This window comes from Balaenoptera physalus, assembly GCF_965194825.1.
Source record: "Balaenoptera physalus genome assembly, chromosome: 2".
In the NCBI taxonomy this organism is placed as follows: domain Eukaryota; kingdom Metazoa; phylum Chordata; class Mammalia; order Artiodactyla; family Balaenopteridae; genus Balaenoptera; species Balaenoptera physalus.
In genome coordinates, this window is record NC_138883.1 from 142,386,737 (window position 1) to 142,403,112 (window position 16,376).

Genomic DNA, 16,376 nt, shown 5'->3' on the forward strand with positions numbered 1-16,376 from the left:
GCCCTCAGCCAGAAGGGATATGGGATATGCAGACAAGAGCACAGGAAATTCGCTCTGCGGACGTGGTGAAGGTGCGGAGGAGTGAAGGGAAGACTGGTGGAGGCGGTGTTTCGCTGAGTCTTAGCAGACAAGGGAAGCAGGGGCATTCCATTGGGGGACTAGAATATACAAAGGCAGAAATTACAGGCACATTCAAAGAGTCAGTGGTGGTTTGGTGTGGATGGGAGGTAGGGTGTAGAGGTGGGATGGTAGAAGATGGAGCTGGAGGGGCCGATCTGGGAATGTGTCCAAAGACTTGAACTTCATCCAGAGGCCTGGGGGAGCCACCAGTGGGTTCTGAGCAAAGAAACAACGTGACAGATCACTCTGGCATAAGCCAGGGCACTCGGGGCTTATGCTGTTATTCCATGTGGGGAAATCCCCTTGGAAAAATTGATCTGAGGGTTGAGAAATCCCTCAGAGGAATAAGTATAGCACTTCTGCTTGAATTCCTTCTCATTTCACCTAAAATTTCTGCTCTGCACCAGCTGTTTACAGATAATGTATAAAAGTACGTTTTCTGTGCTTGACAGTGTTTCTTAAAACTCACCAAGAAATAACCCCAAGTAAAAATTTTCCACTGAGGTGTATTCTTAACCCATAGTTACTGAATTGAAAATGTAGGAAGGTCTTCTGAAATGTTGCATGAGTGCATGAGATCTTCAGGATGGGTTTCCTCAATCCCAGCAAGGGAAGGAGAAAGAGGACCAATGTTTGTTGAGCACCTGCTCCAGGCCAGGCACTGGGCCAGACTCTTCTAATTCAATGACTCTGTAAGAAACAACATTCCTGACCCATTTTAACATTTTTTAAAAAAATTTATTTTTGGCTGCGTTGGGTCTTCGTTGCTGCATGTGGGCTTTCTCTAGTTGCAGCGAGCAGGGGCTACTCTCTGTTGCGGTGCACGTGCTTCTCATTGCGGTGGCTTCTCTCGTTGCGGAACATGGTCTCTAGGCATGTGGGCTTCAGTAGTTGTGACGCACGGGCTTAGTTGCTCTGCGGCATGTGGGATCTTCCTGGACCAGGGATCGAACCCGTGTCCCCTGCTTTGGCAGGCAGATTCTTAACCACTGCGCCACCAGGGAAGTCCCCCTGACCCATTTTAGAGGCAGAGAAACTGGGGTTCATGAAGGCAGCCACTTTCCCAAGACCTTGCACCTGTAAGGGATGGTAGCAGGATTTGAACCAGGTATGATTGAATCCAGAGTTCACACTCCATTCATTGAACCTCTCTGCCACCTAACTCCCAAGACACACCAGAAAAGTAAAGCAGGAGATGCAGAGGTGGGTCACATGAGCCGCTGGAGGGCCTATTGATTTCTAGACAAAAATTAGAGCTGAAACACTTGCCCACTCCCATTCTCCCCCAGCAAGTTCTGGGGGCTGATACACTGGTGGCACCCCTCCCCTGGAGAGCATTCTTCCAAAGGGCAATGGCTGCATTCTGATTTGGGCGATTCATTCCACTGTGTAGACACTGCATGGAGCAGAGGGCAGGAAGTTGGTACCTGTAAGCGGCATCAGGATGAAACATAGACATACTTGAAGGTCACTGCCCAGAACAGCCAGGGTGGTGGGCAGAGCTGCCTGGATATGGAAAGCCACAGGGGTTGGGGGCAAAAGTTTATCGAGAAAGAGACAAGAGATAGTCCCAAGGGACAAGCCACTCCTGGGGCGCTCGGCACATGCCAGCATCTTTTTGCCTGTCACTGCACTTCCTCTGGCCCTTGCCATCTTTGCTTGGCCATCTTAATACATTCCCTGTGGGTCAGGATTCTCTTCCGTGACTTCCTAAGAGTGTCCCCAGACTCCCCGGGGCTCAGTGGAAGCCAGCTGAGGCAACTGTCTTCTAGCAGAGGACTTGGGTGAGCGAGGATGGAGGACAGAGAAACAGAGCAGAAAGACCGCAGTGTGAGATGACTCCTAGTAAAGGTAATAAGCGCAGGGCGCCTGTGTGGTACCTTTGCCAGTCGCACGCTTGTGAAGTGCTTCTGAAATGATGGGTCTCCCAGGAACCGCCTGGAACCACCGCTCCCCTCCCCTTAATGCTTCCTGTCATTCACACCTCTTCTCTCTCTCTCTCCTCCTCTCTCATCGCTGCCGCCTCTCCCTTAGCTTCCCTCCCTGTTTTCTTCTCCATCCCAGAGCAGGCTTCTGGACCTCTCTGGAGTTTATGGTCCCACACACTGAGCGCGCAGCTCGTGGGAACGTGGCTGGCCCCTCTCCAGAGCTGCTGGTGTTGGGCTGAGTGGCAGGAGCTGGGGGCACAGCCACCTTGTCCATTTCCAGGGGCCAGAGCTCCTCTGGATTCAGACGGGCTCTGCAGTTGACCTTGGGTTGAAAATGCCGTTTTGGAAGTGGGCCTCAGAGATCGTGTTGAGGTAGAAAGGAAATAAAAGCCTGCACGCATCAGTTGCAGTAGTTGGATTTCACTCTTTCCCTCTGAGGGAAAACTCCTCCATGACAGTAATGGGGGGGTTGGTCACTGGGCATGAGGAGCATGGAGGGACGAGGGTGGTGCTCCTGGGGGCCCCTGGAGAGTGAATCCCCTCCCGCAGGGGGGACCTCCACAGCCTGAGTGACTGTGGGCTCCTCACAGGGCCACCGTCTTCAGGTGTGGTCACTGTTTGGGGTCCAAATCCAGTTATCCCTCAAGTTCTGCCTGGTGACTTCTTAACTCTCTGGCCAGGGGGAGCTTTGCAAAGACAAAGCTCAGAGCAAGCATTTCTGTTACCAAACGTTTAAAGAAATCTTATTATTAAAATAGTGAATCTTATGCCTATATAGAAAAGTTGAAAATACAGAAAATTTAAAGAAAATAAAAATTGCCCATAATCTCACCCCTTAGAAATTACCAACACTGTTTAGTACCTTTATATATTTCTTCACAGTCTTTTTCCATGCACATAGGTAAATATATTGTATTTTAAACTGTTTACAAACACCCTGAACTTTATATCCTTTTTCATTTGACATAACATTATGGCAAGCAAAAACTTTTCAAAAGCACTTGGGCTTTGCAAGCGAGCATATGCTCTGCAAATATTTCTGTCAGCCACCAGTAACCAACTGTAAGAACTCACGGTCTACCCAAAACAGAAGTTGTGCCAGTCAGAGAGTCCTGTGATCACCATGCAGTAAACCTTGCCAAAATATTATAAATTTAAACATACTAGAACGAAAGCCTAACCACTTGAAAAAATTTAAAACTCTCCTAGATTGCTGTTGGGTCAAGGAAGAAATAAAGAACATAGTGACAGATATTTAGAAAGCATTGAAAACCAGAGTGCCACATAACCAAACCTATGGGAGACAGCTGGCACTATTCTCATTGCCTTAAATGTTTTTATTATTAAAAGGGGAGAGAGAAAAAGAGAATAAATAAACCAAGCATTCAGCCTGAGATCTTAGGGGGAAAAAAAGAATAAAAAACAGCCCCTAAGGAAAATGGGAAAGATAAAAAAGGCAGAAATAAATGAATTAGAAAATAGAAATACAGTGAAATTAGCAAGTATACCCAAGAGCTGATTCTGTTTTTAAACAAACAGTAAAGTGGCCTAAACTTTGGCAGATCTATTTGAAAAATAAGAGAGAAAAGAAAAAAATAATAGGCATGAGAAAGGGGACATTGCAATAGGTAGAGAGGTTTTAAAAAATAAAAATATGTGCACACTAGGCTTAAATTTGAAAATCTCATTTAAATGAATGCTTTTCTGAAAATGTATATGTTGTTAATTGAGAAAAAATTTGCAATCATCATCAACTACTGCCTCCTCTACCTAAAGAAGACACCAGTGCCAAGTGTTTTTGCTAGGTAATTGTTTTAGATTTGATAATACTGATAATGTTAAGCTATTCCATGGCTTAGCAAAAGATGGAGAGCTCTCCAATTCATTCTTCAAAGCAAAATCAGCCTGATACTAAACATGGCAAAGAGACCATATTAAAGAATGAAAATGCTATGTCGGAAATAGAATTCAATAATATGTTAAACAAGTCATCCACCATAACCCAGTGGGGCAAGTGGGGGGGAATTGTCAATATTAGGAAAGCTTAATATAGTAACTGCGTCATGCTAATGGGTTAAAGAAGTAAAGTCAGATTGATTCCAATATATGCAGGGGGATAATTGATTAAAGTCGAACATCCATTTCTAACTAATCAATACACCAAAAAAGGAATAGAAGGCTGCATTCTCAGCTTGATTAAGGATATCAATTTCAAACCAATAGCCAGTGTTAATTAACTGAGAAACACTAGAAGCATTCCTGTTGAAACCAGTAACAAAATAAGGAGGCCTGCTATCACCATCACTGTTTAACATGGCTTTTAAAATGCTAGTCACCAGGATAATACTGAAACAGAAATACATTATAAAGAAGGAGTAAACATAACAGTATGTACAATTTACTCTATAACAAATTTTGGGCTGGAGGTTGATTTCCAAAGTTGAGAAATAAAAAAAGTCATCAAAAAAATTCAACAGATTTGACTACCTTTAAAAAATTGTAACTGCTATGTAAATTCTACAAAACAATTGAGAGCTGCGGGGAAAAGAGCTTCTCATGAGACACTTGAAGGGTTAATTTTTTTTTTTTTTTAATAAATTTATTTATTTTATTTTTTTATTTTTGGCTGTGTTGGGTCTTCGTTGTTGTGTGCGGGCTTTCTCTAGTTGCGGCAAGTGGGGGCCACTCTTCATCGCGGTGCGCGGGGCTCTCACTGTCGTGGCCTCTCTTGTTGCGGAGAACAGGCTCCAGACACGCAGGCTCAGTAGTTATGGCTCACGGGCCTAGTTGCTCCGCGGCATATGGGATCTTCCCAGACCAGGGCTCGAACCCGTGTCCCCTGCATTAGCAGGCAGATTCTCAACCACTGCACCACCAGGGAAGCCCCGAAGGGTTAATATTTTAATTCTACCAAGAACCTATACATATTAGTTTTAAAAATCAAGATTTAAACTTGAAGACAAAGTGAACAAACTATATATTAATAATTAGCAAATAAACACCCAACCCAAAGAAATGCCAGATGGTATGCTCCATGAGGTCAGGGACCAGGTCAACTCACTGCATGACAGATACTGTATTGAAGTAATATTCGCTGACTGTGTTGAATTAATATCTGTTGAACAAATAAATGGATGCAATGCAAATTTTTAAAGCATGATACCATTTTTTACCTTTTAAATTAGCAAGAGGTTTTTTCCCCAAGGTTTTATCATGAAAAATTTCAAATATATAGAAAAGTTGAAAGAATAGTACAGTAAATACTCGTACACCCGACTAGATATAACAGAAGTGAACATTTGCCATATTTGCTTCATCTGTACATGTGTATGTTTTTTTCCTGAACCTTTTTTTTTTTTTAATTTATTTATTTACTTATTTATCTTTGGCTGCATTGGGTCTTCCTTGCTGCACACAGCTTTCTCTAGTTGCGGCGAGCAAAGTCTGGTGGCTTCTCTTGTTGCTGAGCATGGGCTCTAGGCGCACAGGCTTCATTAGTTGTGGCACGTGGGCTCAGTAGTTGTGGCTCGTGGGCTCTAGAGCACAGGCTCAGTAGTTGTGGCACACAGGCTTAGTTGTTCCGCAGCATGTGGGATCTTCCCAGACCAGGGCTCGAACCCGTGTCCCCTGCATTGGCAGGTAGATTCTTAACCACTGTGCCACCAGATAAGTCCCTCCTGAACCATTTTTAAATAAATTGCAGAGCACATATCACTTCTCCCCTGAATACTTCAGCTTGCAAATGCTAAGTCTCCCAGATTTTAGCAATCTGTATGGAGGGTTTGGGGAGCTGGCACACCATGCTCTGAGGGTGTCTCTGCAGATTGCCCTAGTCCTTGAGAAGGCACTCAGGAGTCATAGTCATGACCTTGTGATATATGAGAGAAAAGAAGGCACACATCTATTGAGTATCAGGCCCCTTGCTCGGTGTTTTACTGATGGTCTCCTGTTAAATCCTCTCCACAACTGTATGATGGAGGTGTTATGCCCATTTGGGAGGAAATTGAAGTTCAAAGAGGTTAAGTAACTTGCTCAAGTTCATACAGTGGCATTATTCAACCAGGCCCATCTGACACCTTCAAATTACACAGCATTTGCCTCTTCCCTCTATCTTTCTGCATGAATGCATGAAGGCATTTTGTAGGCAGTGTGGACAAATTGGAAGCAACCTGAATGTCCTTCACTGCAAGAATGGGCAGGCGAACGGTGATCTGTGCACTCTTCCAAATGTTCTGTGTTTATGAACATGGATTATTGATTATGAGCATGAAACATGGAAACTTGCTAGTGTCATCCAGGGAAAATAAGCAGGACACCAGATTGTACACACCATGATCAAAACCATGTGAAAAGGGCTTCCCTGGTGGCTCAGTGGTTAAGAATCTGCCTGCCAATGCAGGGGACGCGCTTTAGAGCCCTGGTCCGGGAAGATCCCACATGCCACAGAGTAACAAAGCCTGTGCGCCACAACTACTGAAGCCCGCGCGCCTAGAGCCCATGCTCCACAACAAGAGAAGCCACTGCAATCAGAAGCCTGCGCACCTCAACAAAGAGTAGCCCCCGCTTGCCGCAACTAGAGAAAGCCCACGTGCAGCAACAAAGACCCAACGCAGCCAAAAATAAATTAAAAACAAAAAAAAAAAAGTGAAAACCATGAGCTTGAAGAGGACGAGGGAGAAATGCACAAGAAGCGGTTGAGTTAGGGTGAGAAGGAGTATTAATTTTTTTTCACTTCCATCTTTTTCAGACTCTTTGCAGTGGGTGGTTTTATTAATTTTATAATAGAAATTTTTAATCAAAAACAATTTATACCCACTTTATAGTTTTGTAAGCTCATGGCAGGGGAGGGCTCTGCTCTCTTTATTGCTGTTCTTTTATCCAGTGCCCAGCGCCATGCCCGGCATATTATGGACATAATAAATGTTCTGGACGAGTGCCCACTGGGAAACCTCTCAGAGGGGCTCAGCCCAGGGGCATGTTTGCAGAGAACTTCCGCCAGCCAGCTGGTCTCCCCAGGAGCAAGCGCAGGCCAGGTGTGTGTCATGGGGTGGGGTATTTGAAGGGTGGTTAGCTCTCCCGGCCCATAACGAAAGTCTCCACCAAGGTGCAGAGACTATTCTGGCCATTCAGTATGTCCAGGGCATTTAGTGCTAATAAGAACCATCTGGAATAAACAAATTCCAGCTCACATGGAAACAGATTTTATGTCATCTCGACTTACAAAATTGATAATGATTATCTGAACAGTTATTATTTATTAAGTGCTTACTAGAGACCAGGCTAAATGCGCTTACAAAGGCATTCCCTCATTTAATTTTCACAACAGCCATGAAATAAGCAAGTATTATCTCCATTTTATGGATGAGGAAACTGAGGCACAGAGGACAGAGGCATGAGTCCCAGGGCAAGTCTTGGTTTCACCAAGAACTTGACTTTCGGCAAAATCACAAGCCTTCTGGGCTTTAATAACCTGGTCTATGAACAACAGCTGACACTAGTTGAGAGTGTGCTATGTGCCAGGCCCAGCTAAGTTGAGAATGTGAGACCACCTTCAACAAACAAACAAATAAACTGAATTTATTCCGTGGGTCTCTCTATGCCAGGGCTTTATGTAGCACTTGCCTCAGTGGAATAAACCCAGTTGGTTTTGTTTGGGCTTGTTTTACTTTCCCAAGACCAAATCTTTTGGGCCACTGGTCACACCCCTTCACCCCTGGTTCTTAGGCAGAAGGGCACTTTCAGTGGCCACACCATCTGTTATTCCCTGCTGGGAAGCTGGTTAAAATGCACTTCCCTGTGTCCAGCCCCAAGTCCCCAGGATCTGGGCGGGACCCAAGCATCTGCATGTCGTAATGCCTTCAGGTGGTTCCCAGCTGCCAGTCTTGTTACGGCCAACATGGGCCAACTGTGAACTGTTGAAGCAGCCTTTATCTTTTGAGATTTAACCTATAAATGCTTCGGCTGGTATAAACCAAAGCCTGTTTTCATCTGTAGGAACGCATTGGAGCTATGACCATGGTTAAGGACTGCAAATTTTGTGTTCTGTTCTGAGCACTTGTGAATTTCTCATTGACAGAACATTTTCTTCACACCTCAGCTTCATGGAATTCAGCAGGTCACGTGTCGCTGAATGTAAATTCCAAGGACACTTAAGGAACTTAAATGTATTATTTTCCGTTTTTAAGAGAGAAGAGAGGCAGGAGGGATGACTGTGGAAAATCATTTACCCCAAAACAGTGGAGATTAAGAACGCATGTTTGAAATATTAAGAAAGGGCAAATTTGAGGCTCTCTTACCCGTGGGTAGAATTTTCATCTAAGAGGAAAGATACACCTCTGCATTAAAAAATTTTGAATTTATAAACACTGTCATACATTCTTAGGCCAGCGCCACACAGAAGGATGGGCCATGGACCAATGCTAGCCAGCCAAGAGAAATTGAGAGTGAGGCTTAGAAACTTTTATAGTTTAACGTTGCCATGACGACATCCAGGTGGGTGATCAGCAGCTCCATCTTGATCAGGGTATGGACCAGGGTGGGTATCACTGACTTCATGTGACAGGTCAAGGGACCAGGACCTGCCTGTTAGTCCTTCCAGGGATTCAAATAAAACTGATCTTCCAAGGCTTCCCTGGTGGGGCAGTGGTTAAGAATCCACCTGCCAATGCAGGGGACACGGGTTCGAGCCCTGGTCCGGGAGGATCCCACATGCCATGGAGCAACTAAGCCCGTGCGCCACAACTACTGAACCTGTGCTCTAGAGCCCACGGGCCATAACTACTGAGCCTATGCGCCGCATCTACTGAAGCCTCCATGCTCTAGAGCCCACGCTCTGCAGCAAGAGAAGCCACCACGATGCGAAGCCCGCCCACCGCAACAAAGAGTAGCCCCCGCTCGCCGCAACTAGAGAAAGCACGCGTGCAGCAACGAAGACCCAACACAGCCAAAAATAATAAATAAAAAAATAAATAAATGAAATAAAATAAAACAGATCTTCCAATGCAGAGAGTTTGAGAAGCACTGGCTATGTTAAAAGATGTGCTCTTAAGTTGGAGAAGTGGAAAGCAGAAGAAGAGTTGGGGGAGAGGTGGAAGACTTCTCACCCCCACCCTCCAAAGCCCAAGAGGCCAGTTCATGCAGAAGGGGGTCCACTGCCACACCAGCTGACTTCTCTATTTTGAGCCCTTCCTCTCGTGCCATAGGATTCCTGTAAACCCTGGTCGTGGAGCCTGGGGGAGAGATTTGTTGGTCCAGGGTGGAGCGAGGTGGTTTAAGAGACAGCCATCGGAGTCCTGCCAAGCCTGGCCTTGGAAACTTGGGTACCACTAGTTGTGACCTTGGTCCTCTCCCTTTGCTTTGCACCTCAGAGTTTAGAAAACGGGGAATGACAGTCCCTCCTGGAAAGGTTTTCGTGCAAGATAGAAATGAGATAACACACACGAGGGGCTCCACACACCGTGTGCACTTGGGAAAGGGAGGGTGCTCTGTGTTGTTTTGTCTATGGTATTTGAAAAAGTGGCTGCATTGTGGGTCTCCAGGAAGTTGCCAGCTGCCCTCCCTGTTTCTGAATTCCTGTGTGTGTGTTTTCTGTGCTCTTGGTGGTGGTGGTGGTGGTGGAGTTGTCAGGAAATAACCATCAGTTTCCTGCTGATTAATTCAGTTCCTGGCGGGCCCTCCCTCTCAGGCCTGGCCTCCTGCTTCCTCGGCTTACTCTCCTGGCCCCTTCTGAGAGGCCTGCCTGCCCTTGGCCCGGACACCCTGCAGGCCTGCTGAGCCTGGCTTTGTCCTGGCCATGGGCGGGGTGCCGGGGTCCAGCTGCCTCTGGTTTTGCCTGCAGGTGTGTTTCCTTTGCACACCTGGCACCTGCGGGGACTTAGGCCCCTTCCAAGTTACCCTCCAGATTGGGCTTGAGAGGTTTTGATGATGTGAACTACAAGCCCTTGGAAATGATGCTGCTAGGGTCCTCTGCCCCTTCAGGAGAGGAGGCCTGATGGCAGGGGCCTCAGGAAGGACCCCAGGCTGGGGCAGCAGACCCCAAGCTTTCCCTGCTGGTGCGAGGGGAGCCTGCAGGGACTCTGCCTTTGGTCTTCAGAAAGGAGGTGCTGGCAGGGAGAGAGGCCAGTATAGTGTTGGGATTTGGGGGTCCCTGGCCTGCATCTTGGCCCTTGAGTGAAGGACCAGCAGAGAAGGGGAGCACTAGTAGGGAAGGGACCTGGGCTTGGCCGTGGTGTTGAGCTGGGTCTGCCTCAGCACTTCACTTGGAGACCTGGTGACCCTACGGTGGTCTCTCGAATAATGTGGGAGCCACAGCACAAGGCACAGTCGTGGTCCCAAACACCCCAGCTGGCATCCCCCACGGTGGAGGATCCAGAGGCGAGGAGGTCCTGATGCCTCCTCACCCGCCAGCCAACTGGAAGGCGGGTCTCCCGGGACTGGGCGGGTTTTGCCAGGCTGGCTCTCGGCCTCAGCAGGGCCATGCTTTCTGCGCGCAGCGCCGAGGTCAGGACCCCTTGGTGCCTGGTGTGTGGCAGACCCTCACAATCTCTTTTTTTTTTAATATTTATTTATTTATTTGGCTGCACCTGGTCTTAGTTGTGGCACGCGGGACCTTCGTTGCGGCACGCATGCGGGATCTAGTTCCCTGACCAGGTGTCGAACCCGGGCCCCCTGCATTGGGAGCGTGGAGTCTTAACTGCTGGACCACCAGGGAAATCCCCCTCTCAGCCTCTTGAACGCTTACACTTACAGCACATGCACAGGCACAGCTCCGTGCATGTTTCATCGGAGTCAGGCTCTTCAGCTGGGGTGGGGAGCCCCGTGCTTACTATTACCTGGTGGCTGAGTCAACAACGCCCAGCGAGTATTTGGTTAGCAAACAGGGAGAGCAGCCAGAGCCGGCCCCCGGCCTTCCTGCTCCTGCCTTTGTAGCAAAACGTCCTTTGGAAAGGTCAGCCAGGACTGGCTACATAATTTGCACGGGGGCCTGGTGCAAAATGGAAATGAGGGCCCCTTGTTTGAGAATTAGTACGAATTCCTAGACGGCTGCAGCAGAGCATGATGCCTGGGGCCCCATGGGACGGCCCCCGAGGTCAGCGTTGCCCAGCCTTGTGAACTTCTGTGTGAGGCTTCTCTTGGGTAGAGGAGGGACTTTACATCCAAACCAGCTGCGAGTTCTGAGACACGCTGTCCCCACTCTGCCCCATGGGCAGCTCTTCTCAAGGGTTGGAGTGACTCCCACTTCAACTTCTCCTTTCTGTTCCTCCTGACCCTGCTTCCCCCTTTCTCTGTAACCTGAGAAAGCTCTGAGACCCTCCCTCCCTCCCTCCCTCCCATCCCTCCTTCTTCTTCCTCTCCTCCCCTCCATCCTTGCTGCCCTCCCCACTCCCTCCACCTCTATTTCTCTCTTCCTCCTTCCATTGCTTTTATCTGGGGGAAAACCCTTCCCGTGTTTGCTGTATAACATTTTCCACCCATTCATTTGGTGCCGTTTGAGTTTAATGTCCCTTTGAAGGGCAAAGGGAGAGTGCTCCTTGGATTTCCAAAGCCTCTCTCTGGAGTGGTCCAAGCAAGCACCTTCCCCCACCGAGGGACGAGGGACGTCCCTTCAGTGGCCTCTGGCTCTGTCCAGATGGCCTCTGCCCACTGGGAGCCTGGAATGAATTCTCATTGTTAGCATTCGTCACTCACTGCCTCCACCCCACAGTCAGCTGTCAGCACTACTGGCCACAGTGGAAAGAAAGCCTGCTCCGTTCTTCCTTGTGACACGCGTGAGCCCTGGGGACAGACCTGGCCATGGCTCCCGAGGCAGCAGCTTCCACGCTTCCATGCAGGCCTGGAGCTGGGGGGCAGGGTGCTACAAGGGGCTAAGTAGATAAGTCCAGTGGGACGCTGTCCTGGCCTTCCCTCACCCTCTCCACACAGTAACCAGAGGATTTTCAAAACAGCCATTGGATCATGATATATCCTCTCCTAAAAGCCTCCTCTGGTTTCCCGATGCCTGTGAAAGGCACCAGATCCTATGTGTGGCCTTCACGGCCTTGCCCTCCGGAGAGGCAGGCAGCCTGGGGTTCTAAAGGGGCACTTGAGCCACAAGTGTCTTGAAGAATGCAAGAGGTCTTGGAAGGTGGGGAGAAGGAGAGGGATGGCAGGCTTCCGAAGGTGGGCATCAGGAACAGCTGGGGGTGGGGAGGGGCAGCAGGACTGAATTAAAGGTCTGGCTCAATTCTGAGGACCTGGTCCCCTGGGAGATGGACTCCACCCTGGTCACATTTAGATCATCGGAGGGGCTTTTAAAAATTACCAAAGTCTCTGGAGATGGACCAACCTAGGTGTTTGCGTTTGCTCTCCCAGGGCCACAAGTCCAGGAATCCCTTATGAACACTTTGGGAAGGTGGCAGGAGGCAGTTGCCAGACTTGCCCAGGACAGGAATGCTCTGGGATTTTTCTCCGTTGATGGGAAGGCTGTCTTGCTTACCCAGCTCTGAGCCCTGACCAGGATGAACTAAGGGAGCACTAAGCAGATATGGGACCCCTAGAGAGTCAGCTGGAAGGGACCTTCTTCAGAAGGGGAAACTGAGGCCTGATCACCAGTGAGTACCGCCCCTGGGCAGCAGAGTCAGGAGTTTCAGGCCACCACCTGGCTAGGTGAGGGCTAACTAGAATGTTAACAGTCAGAATGATCTCCAACAGGTGTGCTGTGGTTCTAACTGAGAGAGCATCTTTGGCATTCCTAATCCCCACAGTCTGCATCCTTGTCTTCTGCCCGCAAAGAACTCGGGATCTGGGGAGTGATGGGCCCAGGCATAAAGTATTACAATCTGGATGTTGTGTTTCCAGACCTGTAGGGAGATAGGTTTGAGGGAGAAGGTCCCCCCTTCCTCCAGGGGAAGACTCGATGAGGAAGCAGAGAAGCAAGTGAGGACCTGACAGTGTCCACCCTCCTTGACCCACAGGCCTGGCTTGCCTGCCAACATGCTGAGCTGAGTGCTGGAGCCACTAAGCTGTGCCCAGGTATTGATTTCCTCTCAGCCCTCAGGCACCTGGGTGGGGCAGGGCTGTGTACCCCAGTGTACAGTCCCAGTATATTTCCCCATTATATTTTCCTGCATGAACTGTGCAGATTGGGAAGCACTGCAGTGGCTCATCTCTTCATCATTAGCACATCACTTTTGCATCGGGCAGGTTGGGTAACAAACCAAGATCGGCCCAGCAAATGCAGAGAACAGTCACAGTTCGCCCACATGGTCTGTTTCCTCATCACTTTTTATTTTGAAAATGTCAAGCCTAACAGAAAAGCTAAGAACCTTCATCTAGGGTCACAATTGTTACCATTTTGCCACGTTTGTTTTATCTTTTATCTCACTCTCTTTCAAATGGTTTTGCTGAATCATATGAAAGTGAGTTATAGGCAGCATGATGGTTCACCCCTGAAAAGATACTTCAGCAGGTATCTTTTAGGAGCGAAAGAAAAATTACCTAAAAAATTACCCTTATTCAATAAGGGTTTCCCTTATTGAAAAATTACCTAAAAAATTACCCTTATTCAATAAGGGTTTCCCAGCCTAGGGCTTCCCTGGTGGCGTAGTGGTTAAGAATCCACCTGCCAATGCAGGGGACACGGGTTCGAGCCCTGGTCGGGAAAGATCCCACATGCCGTGGAGCAACTAAGCCCGTGCGCCACAACTACTGAGCCTGCGCTCTAGAGCCCGTGAGCCACAACTACTGAAGCCCACGTGCCCAGAGCCCGTGCTCCGCAACAAGAGAAGCCACCACGATGAGAAGCCCGCGCAACATAATGAAGAGTAGCCCCCGCTCACTGCAACTAGAGAAAAGCCCGCATGCAGCCACGAAGACCCAATGCAGCCAAAAATAAATAAATAAAATAAATAAAATTTAAAAATAATAATATCACCTAATAAACAGTCCTATGCAAATTTTCCCAGTTGTCCTCCAAAAATGTCTTTTTTAGGTTCTTTTCCTGGTCCAGGAAGGCTCACGTGTTGCATTTGGTTATGCTTTCTTAGCTTCTTTTAATCTAGAACAGTCCCCCTGTTTTGTGTGTGCATGTGTGACATTGGCTTTGAAGAGTCCAGGCAGGCCTTGTAGAATGGATTCTGGCTTTGTCTGATTGAGTACATTCAAGTATAAGTCTACATGGTTTTGAAACTCGCCTGATAATTGCTTCGTTGTGTCTAAAAAAAGTCCTAAGGCAGAAGGTACAGTGGAGGGTAACTCCTTTGTCCCCTCCCCCCGTGTGAGTCATGGGATGTCCTGTCCAGCCACCCAGAAAAAGAGGGGGCTTTAGTAACATGACATTATATTTATAAAATGCTTCAGTTGACTATAAAGAGCATTTCACTTGATCCACAGCAAGCCTAGCTTGACTGGGCAAGGCGTTCTCTTTATTTAGTAGATGGGATTCTGAGAGGTTGAGTTTGTGCCCAGGTGCATGGCTTTGGCAGAACTGGACCAGAGCCCAGCCCTGCTGACCCACCATTGCAGTGGCGTCTGGGAGATTGGGCAGAGTTGATGCCTTTGTTGTGTTTGCCCCAGGACTGGGTAAGTTACAAGGTGGTGTCACTGAACTTCAGCCCTGGACCCAACACGCGCATCCCGGAGTGCTAGATTGAGGCTATTGAATATGCTCAATACCTGTCACCTGTCTTGATGACTCTGAGTCATGGATGTGAGTCTAGTTACTGAACTGTGTTCTGAGGTGTTGCTAACCCCACCCCAAATGGTCCCAGGCTGCCGTTTGGTGAATTTTTTATCCTGCACCCTCGCTGTCAGTTCTTATAGCCTGCAGCAGTGGCATGCCTCCCACTGCCCTGCTCCTCCTTTTAATTTGCAACTTGCATCTGCTGTGGTCTGGGAAGCCAGATAAACAGGCTTGTGAGAACTGAGTCCAAAGGCTGTGAGTGAGGGGCTCTGTCCCATGGAGGGAAGAGTGACTGTGACACCAAAGGCCCCTCTTGGAGGCACTCGCTTCAGATTTACTTGTAGGCTTTCTCTGCTTTTGGGGATAATACCCTGCATTCTCTGTTCTTGGGGGAATTTGAGGTTGCCAGAGAGGAGACCCCTGGACAAGTGGGGCGTTGGCTGTTACACGTTTCAAGTTTAAAAGGTTTGGAAAAGACTATAACATACAGCAGGAGTGGCTGGTGAGAACAAGGAGCACATGTGTGCGAGTGCCAGAGCACGAGGGCCCTTCGGCTGCGGTGGCCACGACGCTGAGTGTAAGCTCGGGCTGGGGTGGGGTGAAGCGAAGGGTCCCTGGGCTCAGGCTGGCGCGCTCGACCACCACCCTCCCTGTATGTAGATCATGCTGCCTTCACCCGACTCGGCTGCATGAATACACCCCCTGAGGATCTGGGCCCCTGCAAGAGAGTGCTAGGTAGCCGCACCCTGGTCTCTGGATCTCCTGGTCCCCCAGGGAAGGGTTCCTCGTGCTATGGGTCTCGTTGTTAAAGCCACATGCCTGTATTCTGCAGGTTCTTTCCTCAAGATTTTTTCCCTCCATCCTGTTCCCCCTAATTGTGTTGTCTTGGGCAGTCGCCCACTGAATTCTGTTCTTTCTCAAAGCAATTTCTATTCTCATAAGCGTATAAGCACGGTGCCCTTTCTGTTTCTTGGCTGAGTCCTCCGAGGAGTTCAGAGTGATCCCAATTTGACTTAACAGTGACTCCTTTGCCAAGCCTCTTTTGCTTGTTTGCTTGCATTTAATTTTGTCTTTTATCAAAGTAATGCATATGCATCTTTTTTTATGTCAAACAGTACTGAAGGGCTTACACGGATAAAGCAGCAGGCCCCCTGCCCACCTCACTCCCCCCGCTCCAGCCCTCCAGACCGGTTCACTGTTCTCAATTCCTTTTAGTTTCTCCTTTCTGTTATTCACCTCTATACTCTGAAAAAATGTTTATTCTACTGCTTCTCAATTTACCAATTTTGGATGTTACCTATTGCCTCCATATTACTGCCTTTCCTGCTAATATCGTTCTATCATGATTTGGGGGTAAATTCACAATATAAATATCGTTCACTGCTGAGCCTAGCACTGAGCTATTACTTTTTTTTTTTAATTTATTTTTGGTTGCATTGGGTCTTCATTGCTGTGCGTGGGCTTTCTCTAGCTGTGGCAAACGGGGGCTACTCTGTTGCGGTGCGCAGGCTTCTCATTGCGGTGGCATCTCTGTTGCGGAGCACAGGCTCTAGGCATGCAGGCTTCAGTAGTTGTGGCACATGGGCTCAGTAGTTGTGGCGCACAGGCTTAGTTGCTCTGCAGCATGTGGCATGTGGGATCTTCCCGGACCAGGGCTCGAACCCATGTCC

At 48.2% G+C, this 16,376-nt stretch overlaps 1 protein-coding gene across 5 annotated transcripts in view; it reads left to right on the forward strand.

The window, feature by feature from the left end:
* ZNF710 (zinc finger protein 710) overlaps positions 1-16,376 on the forward strand; it is a 67,560-nt gene that overhangs the window by 18,010 nt on the left and 33,174 nt on the right. Inside the window, exon 1 of one of the 5 annotated variants that reach the window (XM_082448656.1) lies at positions 12,470-13,058. The exons of the other annotated variants lie outside the window; for them this stretch is intronic. The gene's annotated coding sequence lies outside the window, so the exon portion shown is untranslated. Of the gene's footprint in view, positions 1-12,469; positions 13,059-16,376 lie in introns of those variants that run through there. 5 annotated transcript variants of the gene reach the window in all.